Genomic DNA, 12,303 nt, shown 5'->3' with positions numbered 1-12,303 from the left:
CTCCTCCTGCCTCAGCCTCCCAAAATGCTAGGATTAGCTGTGTGCGCCATGCTTACACCACTGGGCGTGATGGTGTTGTTTTTATTGATCACAGAGTGCTTCAAGGTAAATACCACCTCAGCATGATACCCATTTTTTTAAAGCTTAAAAATAAATATGACAAAATAATATATTTTTAGATATATCTATATTTATACCTATACCTCCCCTCTCTATACATAGATATATATGTAGACTATAAAGAAAAGCACAGGGATTATGAACATAACCTTCAGAAGAGTGGCCACCTCTGTGATGAAGCAAGGAGACTGGATCAGAGAAGAAATTCCAGCAGCCCTGTAGCTTCCGCAGGACTAGAAATATTTCATTCTGCGTGAGGTGATGGGTGTATGGATGTTATTTAATTGTTATGCTTCATGACTTAGATGCACATCCCACTTTGAGAATATCTCCTATAGAAACAAAGGACTTGTATTTAAGAATGTGTAAGAAGAGTCACCGCGGAGCTGACGCGGAGGCTGGTGGCACCTGGGCGCAATGCCATATGCCAACTAGCCTACCGTGCGGATCACGGAGCTCACTGACGAGAATGTCGAGTTCATCATATATATATATGTAGATGAGACTTAATATTTCAATGAGAAACACTGAAATAAAAAAAAGAAACCAAAAAGCATTTCCACCATCCATCGGTTGCTAAGTAGCCATGTGCCCCACCTAATGTAATCTAATTTATCACGTAATTTTGGTTTAAGCTGGACATTAAGACTTGCAAAGAAGACTTAGGCTTTTGCCTAAGATTAATAGTAACATACTAATATTGTTTTTCTTCCATCTGCAAAGGTAACGTTAATGAAAATTGCATGTTAAAATTCTGTAATTATAAGTAAAGTGTTTTACTAAGTACCTTATACATCTAGAATTACTCTTTAATTCTGGAAACAATTTACTTAGACTCTCCTCTACATAAGAGTAAGATTTCATACTATGATATAGATTTATGCAATATAATTGGTTCATTTTGAATTAATGATATTTTAATTTGAGCTGCAATTTTTTAAAAAAGTACTTTGAAGACTAATTCATCTTCATAGATTAGGCAAATAGTATAATCAATTTATGGGGAATGTATTTAGAATATGTAACAGCAAGTGTCAGGAGCTAATTTAGAGTTCAATACTATAAATATTTATGGAATTGAATTCTTTCTCATGTGCCCATCACTGTGCTAGAAGCACCCACAAATATGTAATCATGTACTTGTTGAAAATGTCACTGACGAAAAGCCTTGGTCTTTTAAGAGCTTATGTTACTCATGCTTTCATTTGGTTTCTATTAATGAATTCTTTAGGATTATACAAATTAACGAGGTTTTATTTTTTATGAGAAATTGGTATAAACTCAAATTTTAAGAAGAGTTTACAGACACAGGTAATTTTAATTCAGTTTTACTTTTCTCTCTTGAAGTGTTGGTCTGATGTGTCTTCTATAAAAGGGCATGATGACATCTTGTGAAATGGTTTGGTGGGAACTGTATTTATTAAGAACTGCTTCTATTGGGTGAAAACAGTGATTTTTCTGAGATTCTAAGGCATTACAGTTTTTCCTGCCACTGAGCAGTTTAATACTAAATAATTACATTTTGGTACCCAATCATTGGCCTAAATATAGTATAACTATAGGGACAAAAGCTCCTTTATCTTGCTATTATTTACTTATTTATTTATTTATTGTAGAATATTTGGAGTTTTTTGATCTTATTGGATGTGGCTCTCATCCTTGCCAACCTAATTTTCACTGATAGCAAAGTTTATATTCCTTTGGAATATCATTCTATTTCTCTAGCTATTGCCTTATTTTTTCTCGTGAATGTTCTTCTTCAAGTATTTGTAGAAGGGTAAGTTTGATTATTTTCATAATGCATAAAGCTATTTTGTACTTTTATAAGAAGCACTTTGTGAGACTGAGGCAGGAGGATCACGAGGTCAGGAGTTCAAGACCACTGCACCCAGCCTAAATCATTGTCTTATAAAGATACATGCATGCATGCATAGACATGGAATCAATCTAAATGCCATCAATGATGGATTGGATAAAGAAAATGTGGTACATAGAGAGAGTGGGACATCTGGCTTCCGAGCAGAAACCTTTGTAGTGCCAGCGATGAAAGAGAGAATTAAATACGGGTGATGTTGAGAAAGGCAAGATTTTTGTTCAGAAGTGTGCCCAGTGCCACACCGTGGAAAAGGGAGGCAAGCACAAGACTGGGCCTAATCTCCATGGTCTCTTCAGGCAGAAGACAGGTCAGGCCATTGGATTCTCTTACGCAGATGCCAGTAAGAACAAAGGCATCACCTGGGGAGAGGATACACTGATGGAGTATGTGGAGAATCCCAAGAAGTACATCCCTGGAACAAAAATGATCTTTGCCAGCATTAAGAAGGCAGAAAGGCAGACTTGATAGCTTATCTCAAAAAAGCTGTTAGTGAGTAACAATTGGCCACTGCCTTATTTATTAAAAAACAGAAATGTCTCCTGACTTTTTTATGTGTACCATAATTTAATAGATCTCATACACCAGACTTCAGATCATGAATGACTGAGAGCATATTTTGTTGGACAGTCCTGATTTAAAACAAGACTGGCTTGTGATTAAATGAATAAGTTTGGTTTTTGAATTTTAATAGTAATTTTAATTCAGTAAATGCTATCACTGTTTACCCCTTTTAAAGATATGATTAGACTTTGTTAATAATGTTCAACTTTTCACAAAGATGGTGAGTGCCATCTTAAAACTTATTGGAGAGTGGTTTTTTATGTAGATTTATATAACTGGTTATGTGAATATATTTAAATACTGGGGAAATTCCTTCACTGTCTCAGAACCACACAAGATTCACCTATATTTTGTGTTTATTTGCCTCTTAAAGGCAAGGGTTGAAGATAAGGTAGCAATGTTTACTTTATATTTTTGGCCTTAACTGTGCCAATCTAATTAGAATTCCCTGTATTTAAAATGGTTCCTTTTACTTATTGAATGGCATTTTAGTGTGGTTTATGTGTAATATCAAGTAAAGATTATTTAACACTTAAAAAAATAAAAAAAGAAAATGTGGTACATAGACACCATGGAAAACTGTGCAGCCATAAAAAGGAATGAGATTACATCCTTTGCAGGGACATGGATGGAGCTGGAAGCTGTCATCCTCAGCAAACTAACACAGGAACAGAAAACCAAACACTGCATGTTCTCACTTGTATGTGGGAGCTGACGATGAGAACACATGGGCACGTGGTAGGGAACAACACACACTGGGGCCTGTTGGGAGGGCAGGGGTGGGAGAAGGAGAGCATCAGGGAGAATAGCTAATGGATGCTGGGGTTAATACCTAGGGATCGGATGATCTGTGCCCCAAACCACCATGGCACACATTTCCCTATGTAAGAAACCTGCACATCCTGCACATGAACCCCTGAATCTAAAAGTTGAAGTAAAAAGATATATGAAATTATCTGTATGTACGTATGCCTAGATGTAAGTAGACATATGTATATGCATGCATATCATCACATTTTTATTGAGGTAGAACACATATGGTAAGTTGCACTAATCAAGTGTATATCTTGATGATATTATACATAAGTATATATGCATGTAACCAGCACCTCTATATTGGTCTATGACTGATCTCCAATTAATTGTTGTAAAGATATAAAGTATCAAGGTTCATGTTTTTCATCTAGCTATCAATCCCCCCTCTACCATTTATTGTAAAGAGCATAATTTCTCCCAGTGAATGGCAGAGGTATGTTTATTGCAAATCAAGTGAACATATATGTATAGGTCTGTTTCTGGGCTTTTTGTCCTTTCATTATGACCTGTCTATACTTAAGCCCAGACCACAGTTTTAATTATTATGGCTTTATAGTGAGTCTTGAAAACTTGTGTATAAGTCCTCCAACTTTGTACTTCTTTGTTTAAAAACTATCTTGGCTCTCCTAGATTTTTTGAATTTCCGTATAAATTTTAGAATCATCTTGGCAATTTACATACACACACACACACCCAAACTCACACACACACACACACACACACACACACAGCCAGCATTTTTTTTTATTATTATTATACTTTAAGTTTTAGGGTACATGTGCACAATGTGCAGGTTAGTTACATATGTATACGTGTGCCATGCTGGTGTGCTGCACCCATTAACTCGTCATTTAGCATTAGGTATATCTCCTAATGCTATCCCTCCCCCCTACCCCCACCCCACAACAGTCCCCAGAGTGTGATGTTCCCCTTCCTGTGTCCATGTGTTCTCACTGTTCAATTCCCACCTATGAGTGAGAATATGCGGTGTTTGGTTTTTTGTTCTTGCGATAGTTTACTGAGAATGATGATTTCCAATTTCATCCATGTCCCTACAAAGGACATGAACTCATCATTTTTTATGGCTGCATAGTATTCCATGGTGTATATGTGCCACATTTTCTTAATCCAGTCTATCATTGTTGGACATTTGGGTTGGTTCCAAGTCTTTGCTATTGTGAATAGTGCCGCAATAAACATACGTGTGCATGTGTCTTTATAGCAGCATGATTTATAGTCCTTTGGATATATACCCAGTAACACTGCCAGTATTTTGACCTAGGGATTGACTATGTAACTTAATTTGGAGACAATTGACATATAAAAATATTGAGATTTCCAACTCATGAACATAATATATCTCTCTACTTAGGTCTTCTTTGATTTCTTTTAGCAATGTTTGCAGTGTACAGGTTTTACACCTTTTGTTAGTTTTATTTCTAAGTATTTGATAAGTTTTTATGCTATTTTAAATGATATTTGAAAATCCTCATTTTCTAATTATTTGCTATTGGTATATAGGAACATAACTAATTTTTGTATATTGACTTTTGTTTATTTGTCTTAAGACAGGGCATTGCTCTGTCACCACAGGCTGGAGTGCAGTGGCACCTGGGCTCAAGCAATTCTCTCACCTCTGTCTCCCATGTAGTTGGGACTATAAGCAGGCATCACACACTTGGCTAATTTTTTTTTATTAATTTTTGTAGAGAAGGAGTCTCACTAGTCTCACTGGCCCAGGCTGGTCTGAACTCCTGGGTTCAAGCAATCCTCCCACCTCAGCTTCCCAAAGTGCTGGGATTACAGGTGTGAGCCACCACACCCAGCCTTGTATATTGTCTTTATATCTAGCATCCTTCATAAATTCACACATTCATTTTAATAATTAATGTGTAGATTTCCTGATGTATACAATCATATAAAGTTACTACTTTCTTCCCACTTTTTATACGTTTTTTCTTTATTTTTTATCTAGGACTTTCACTGTAATATTGAATAGAAATGGTAAGAGGAGGCAGCCTTGACTTGTTCCCAAACTCAGGAAGAGTTTTATGCTTCACTATTTGAAATGATGTTTGCTATAGGGTTTTGTAATCATTCTTTAGCATATTAAGACAGTCCATTTTATTTGTAGTTTGCTGAAAGTTTTGAATCATGAATTGGTATTGAATATATCAGATATTTTTTCTGCATCTGTCAAGGTAATCAAAATGTTTTTCTGTTATTCCATTAATGAGATTTTCAAAATTAAACCAACATTTTTTTAGTTTTGAATAAACTCCCTTTGGTCTTAATGTATTATCTTTTTTATCTATCACTAGATTCTATTTGCTAATATTTTATTTAGAACTTTTCATCTATGTTCATGAGTGATATACAGTTTTCTTTCTTTGAAATGTCTTTATCAGCTGGTCTACAATTACCTTAGTTTAGGTGTCTTGGGTAACTCCTGTTTGCTCAACTTATCTTCATCCTCCATCAGGATGAATATGATGGATATGTTTCAAGGTAATGGCAAAAGGAAAGAGCTAGAGTGGAATCTTACAAGTGCTTTTGCAAGCCTCTCCTTTGTGGCATTCCAGTGACCAAATCAACTCACATAATGGAACACAAAATTAGAGTGAAAGGGCGCTACAAGGTGAAATGTGAGGGCATGGATTCAGGAAAAGATGAAGAATTGAGACCATTGATGGAATCGTTCTACCTTATTCTCAGGCAACCTTATTCCTGGTCAACATAGTGAAACCCCGTCTCTACTAAAAATATAAAAAATTAGCCAGGTGTGGTGGGTGTCTGTAATCCCAGCTACTCAGGAGACTGAGGCAGGAGAATCACTTGAATGCGTAAGGTGGAGGTTGTAGTGAGCTGAGATTGCGCCACTGCACTCCAGCCTAGGCAACAAGAATGAAACTCCATCTCAAAACAAATAATAATAAAATAAAAACCAACATCTCCACAATCCCCCCACTTTTGTCCCCCCAGCCCCTGGTAACTACCATACTACTCTCTGCTTCTATGAATTTGACTTTCTTAGATTCCACAAACAAGTGAGACACAGTATTTGTCTTTCTATGCCTGGCTTATTTCACTTAGCATAACATCAGGTTCATCCATATTACCTCAAGTGACAGGATATCTAAGGCTGAGTAGTGTGTCCTTATGTATATATACCACATATTCTTTATCCATTCATCCATTGATGGCATTTAGATTGACTCCATAGCTTGGCTATTATGAATAATGCTGCAGTGAACATGGCAGTGCAAATTTCATTTCCTTTGGATATATACCCAGAAGAGGAATCTCCAAATCATATGGTAGTTTTACTCTTAGTTTTTTGAGGAACCTCCATGCTGTTTTCCATAATAACTACTAATTTACATTCACATCAACAGCATATAAGAGGGTTCTCTTTTCTCTACATCCTCACCAAGTCTTTGGTCTTTTTGTTAATGACCATCCGAACAGGTGTGAGGATATCTCTTTGTGGTTTTAATTTGCTTTTCCCTGATGATTAATGATGTTTAGCATTTTTTCTTATACCTCTTGGCCATTTGTATGTCTTCTTTTGGGGAATTTCTTTTCAGGTTCTTTGCCCATTTTCTAGAGAAGTAACTTGTTCTCTTGCTATTGTGTTGTTTGAGTTCCTTTAAAAAAAATTAACCTTTTATTGAATGTATGCTTTGAAGATATTTTCTCCCATTCTGTAGGCTGTCACTTTATAATTGTTTCCTTTGCTCTGCAAAAGCTTTTTAGTTTGATACAATATCATTTGTCTATTTTTTCTTTTGTTGCCTATGTCTGTCAGTCACATTAAAAAAAATCTTGACCCAGACCAATGTCAAGAACATTTTCCCCTATGTTTTCTTCTAGTAGTTTTCCAATTTCAGGTTTCACAGTTAAGTGTTTACTTTGAGTTCATTTTTGTATATTGGGTGAGATAGGGTGCAATTTCATTCTTCTACAAGTGGATATCCAGTTTCCCCAGTATCATTTATTGAAGAGACTGTCCTTTCGCCATCGTGGATTCTTGGCACCTTTGTCAAAAATCAGCTGACTATAAATGCATGGATTTATTCTCGGCTTTCTATTCTGTTCCATTGGTCTATATGTCCATTTTTGTTCCAGTATTATTTAAGGTTGTTCTTAAACTTTGTGAGACTCTTTTAGATTAAGGGAGCCAACGGAGATGCTATTTCAAAAATTATACTGGAATTTTTATGGTGTGATGATACAAAGAAGTTGACATTGGTGAGGTTAAAATGGGGGGAAAAAGCCATTTGTAAATCCAACCAATTTAAGTTCAGTTAGATTTCCTCTCCGTCAGGTTTGGGTTTTGAATAATCATCTAAGCATATTTCACAATTTTTGACAAACATAAAGAATTACATTTTTGGTGGGCTCTAAATCAATTTTTATATCAAATTCCAGGAAAACATAACACTAAACTGACTTATATAATTCAGTAAAATCAAGTTTTAGTCTTATTGACTAGTTTCAAGCCCATTGCTTAATATACACGTTCTGTGTTTAGCTGTATATTAGTTAATATACAGGTTCTGTGTTTAGCTCTACAGGTTGGAATATTGTGTATAAACTGGCAATTTATAATACCATAGTTACATTAAGAATATAGAGGTTGAATCATTTGAAATTGCCAGTTTTTAACCATCTTTTGCTTTAAAAATGGCCATTTCACATTGTCCAACCTTATTATTCAAGCAGTTCGCATCAGTTTTCTATTAGCTAATGCTAATTCCTTTCTTGAAGGAAAACATTCCTTGCTTGAAGGAAAACATTCCTTGCTTGAAGGAAAGTATTCATTTCACATTTGACTTTTTACTTTTTTGCTGAGAGGGGGTTTACATTATTCTGTGTTCACATAATATTTTGTTGATTTTTTTAAAGGTTGTTTAGAGGGCTAATATTCAGCTGGTATGTACCAGAGCAGCCTCTTTTTTTAAGTGTTCATTCATATTAGTCTTGCTGTCTTCTAGTTGGTTGCTGCCTGCAGGTTACCAGTAGTATCATGATAGTAAAAATATTTTATATTGATTTATAGGAGTTCTTTAAAGAATCTGAATGCCAATTTTTCTTAGTATTGTAAATATATTCTCCCAATATGTTGCCTTTTAAATTTGACTGTGATTTATTTTGTTGTGCAGGAGTTTGTAAATTTTTGTTTTGTTTTGAGACATGGTCTCGCTCTGTCACCCAGGCTGGAGTGCAGTGGCACGATCTCAGCTCATTGCAGCCTTAACCTCCTGGGACTCAAGTGATCCTCCTGCCTCGGGCCTTCTGAGTAGGTAGGACTACAGGCAAACGCCACCATGCCTGGCTAATTTTTGTATTTTTTGTAGAGACAGGGTCTTGCTGTGTTGCCCAGACTGGTCTCAAACTCCTGGACTCAAGTGACCCACCCACCTCAGCTTCTCAAAGTGCTGGGATTACAGGCATGAGCCATCATGCCCGGAGAGAAGTTTGTAATTTTGAATGTAGTAAAATGTGTTCATCTATGTGTGTGCATGTATTTCATGCCTTTCTGTCATGTTTAAGAAATTCACCCCATACTGATTTAGTAAAGATATTCCACATTTCTTCAAAAATATTCAAGTTTCATTTTTAATATTTGAGTCTTTAATCTAATTGGAAGTTGGGGGAAGTATTTTTTTTCATATGGATAGCCAATTGTGCTAACACCATCAATTGCATGCTATTTGGTTCTCCATTAATTTATAATCCCTCTCAGTCATATACCAAGTTTCTATAAATATTTAAAACTGTTTCTAAGTTCTCTATACCACTTTTGTAATTATTGTGGCCTTATAATATAGTTTGATAAAGGCAGAATTGTCTTGCTCTTCTTGGAACTTTATTATTACATTCAATTTTAAAATAATTTTGTCAAGTGCCATAATAAAACACATTTAGAATTTTTATTGGAACTACATTGAATTTATAGATTAACTTGAGAGAACTGACAACTTTGCAATATTGAGTTGTATATGTGAATCATCTTGTTCATTCTTTAATAATATTTTATACTTTTCTTCATCATGTCTTTGCACATCTTTTCAAAAATTCATTCCTACACAAACTGTGACTGCAAATGGAATCTCTTTCTTTCTATTACATTTGGGTTGTTTCCAATTTTTACTGTGATAAATAATGCTGCTTTTTTTTTTTTTTTTTGTCACCCAGGCTGGAGTGCAGTGGCATGATCTCAGTTCATTGCAACCTCCGCCTCCTGGGTTCAAGCAATTCTCGTGCCTGAGCCTCCCAAGTAGCTGGGATTACAGGCACCCACCAACACACTCAGCTAGTTTTTGTATTTTTAGTAGAGATGGGGTTTCGCTCTGTTGGCCAGGCTGGTCTCGAACTCCTGACCTCAAGTGATCTGTCTGCCTCGGCCTCCCAAACTGCTGGGATTACAGGTATGAGCCACAGCACCCAGCCCAATAATGCTGCTTTTAAAAATACACGTTTCTTGTTGCACATGTGGCCATATTTTTGTCCAGTATATATCTTGGATTAAAATTGTTCTGTCTTAGGGTAATGAGCCTTGAACTTTACTTGATAATGTTTCCTGTTTTCTAAAACAGTTGTACCAATTTTTACTCCACTTGTACACTCCAGGCATTCCATATCTTCCCCAATACTTGCAATACTGAGTATTTTTATTTTTAGCCATTGGGTGTTTGTGTGATGGCATCTTATGGTGGTGATCATTTGCATTTCTATAATTACTAATAAGATTGAGGATGTTTTCCTAAGATTATTAAGTATTTGGATATCCTTTTTTGTGAAGTAACTTTTTAATTTTCTTACCCATTTTTCTCCTGGATTATTCATCTTTTTTCTCTTGATTTGTAGGAGTTCTTTATGTATTCTGATTTCAATTTCTGTTATTGGTCATATATGTATTTCAAGAAAGCTTTTCTGCTCTATAATTTGCCTTTTCTCTCTCTTAGGAGTATCTTTTGCTAAACAGAAATTCTTAGTTGTATTACTATCATGTGTATCATGCTTTCCCTTTATAAAGTTTGTGTTTTTGTGTCCTGATTAAGAAAGTTGTCCTTGAGTTTAAAGGACATTTTACTACTATATTTTCTTCTAGAAAGTTCATTCCTTTTAAATTGATTTATGTGTGTGGTGTGAGGAAGGGGTCAGGTTCAATCTTTTTCCATATATGGCTATCCAATTATTCTAGCACACTAGTTGAGAATATTTTCATTTCTTTACTACCCTGCAGAACATGAATCTGTTTCTAACCTTTCTATTCTGTGCATTGATTTTTCATCTGTGTGCCAAAAGCACACCTATCTTACTGTGGCTTTCTAACAAGTCCTCATTTCCAGTCATGTGAGCACAATCATCTTTTTCTTCACAATTGTTAGGGTATTTTAGGCCATCTACATTTCCATATAAATTTGGGAATCAACTAGTCAAGTTACACACACCTGATAGAAATTTGGAATTGCGTTGAATTTATAGATTGGGGAGAATTGAATCTTCACAGTATTGACTCATCCAACCCAAGAACAGAAGTATTCTCTCATTTAGTTAGGTCCTCTTCAATTTCTCTTTACAATGCTTTCTCATTTTCTGTATAGAAAGCTTGCATATTTTTGGTGATATTTATTCCTAGATATTTGATATTTTGTGGTTATTTAAATTATATACTTTTAAAATGTTTATTTTCTAAATGTTTTTTTGTTGTTTTAAATGCAGTTCACTTTATTTATTAATCTTGCAATTAGCAACTTTACTAAACTCACTGTTTTTTTTTGAGGCAGGGTCTCATTCTGTCACCCAGGCTGGAGTGCAGTGGCACGACCATGGCTCACTGCAGCCTCAATCTCCCTGGGCTCAGGTGATCCTCCCCCATCAGCCTCTCAAGTAGCTAAGACTACAGGCAGGTGCCATCATGCCCAGCTAATTTCTTGACCTTTTTGTAGAGACGGGGTTTCGCCCTGTTGCCCAGGTTGGTCTCAAAACTCCTGGGCTCAAGTGATCTGCCAGCCTCAGCCTCCACCTCCCAAAGTGCTAGGACTACAGGCCTGAGCCACCGTGCCTACCCTAAACTCACTTATTATTTCTACGAATTTATCAACAGATTATTTTGGATTTTATGTTACATGATTACATCATATAAAAATAATAAATTGTATTTTTTCCATTTCAGTCATTTCTCTCCTTTAGCAGTGGCTAGAACATTCAGTGCAGTGTAGAATTAGAAATAGCAATAGTAAACATCAATGTACAGTTCCATTCGCAAAGGAAAAGCTTTCAGTATCTCTCCAATTGCTTTACGAGTGTGTGTGTGTGTGTGTGTGTGTGTGTGTGTGTGTTAGCTACCATTTATCAGATTAAGAAATTCCTCGGCTGGGCACCATGGCTTACACCTGTAATCCTAGCACTTTGGGAGGCCCAGGGGTGCAGATCACTTGAGGCCAGGAGATCAAGACCAGCCTGGGCAACATGGTGAAACCCCATCTCTACTAAAAATACAAAAATTTGCCAGGTGTGGTGACACATGCCTGTAATCCCAACTACTCCAGCTGAGGCACGAGAATCGCTTGAACCCAGGAGGCAGAGGTTGCAGTGAGCCAAGATTGCACCGCTCGCTGTTCTCTAGCCTGGATGACAGAGTGAGACTGTCTCAAAAAAACAAAACAAAAAAAAAAGGAAGAAAGAAAAAAGAAAATCATTTAGTTTGCTAAGAGTTTTTTTTTTTTTTAATCATGAATGGATGTTGAATTTTTTCAGATTTTTCTGAATCTTTGAGATGATAATTTTTCTCCTTTATCCTATAAATAAATGTGGTTAATTACATTGATTGATTAAGTGGTAAACCAACTTATTTCTGGAACAAATGTAATTCAGTTGTGCTGTATTATTTTATGAAATAATTATTAAATTATTTTATT

At 35.9% G+C, this 12,303-nt stretch overlaps 1 long non-coding RNA gene and 1 pseudogene across 4 annotated transcripts in view; both read left to right on the top strand.

Moving 5' to 3' along the window:
• Positions 1–12,303, top strand: part of LOC129011517 (uncharacterized) — a 119,963-nt gene that overhangs the window by 50,564 nt on the left and 57,096 nt on the right. The window lies entirely within an intron of this gene.
• LOC129011304 (cytochrome c-like) lies at positions 49–2,635 on the top strand (annotated as a pseudogene).

This window comes from Pongo pygmaeus, chromosome 14 (assembly GCF_028885625.2).
Source record: "Pongo pygmaeus isolate AG05252 chromosome 14, NHGRI_mPonPyg2-v2.0_pri, whole genome shotgun sequence".
In the NCBI taxonomy this organism is placed as follows: Eukaryota; Metazoa; Chordata; class Mammalia; order Primates; family Hominidae; genus Pongo; species Pongo pygmaeus.
Note: the sequence above shows the minus strand (reverse complement) of the source record. Positions and strands in the feature narration are given on the sequence as shown.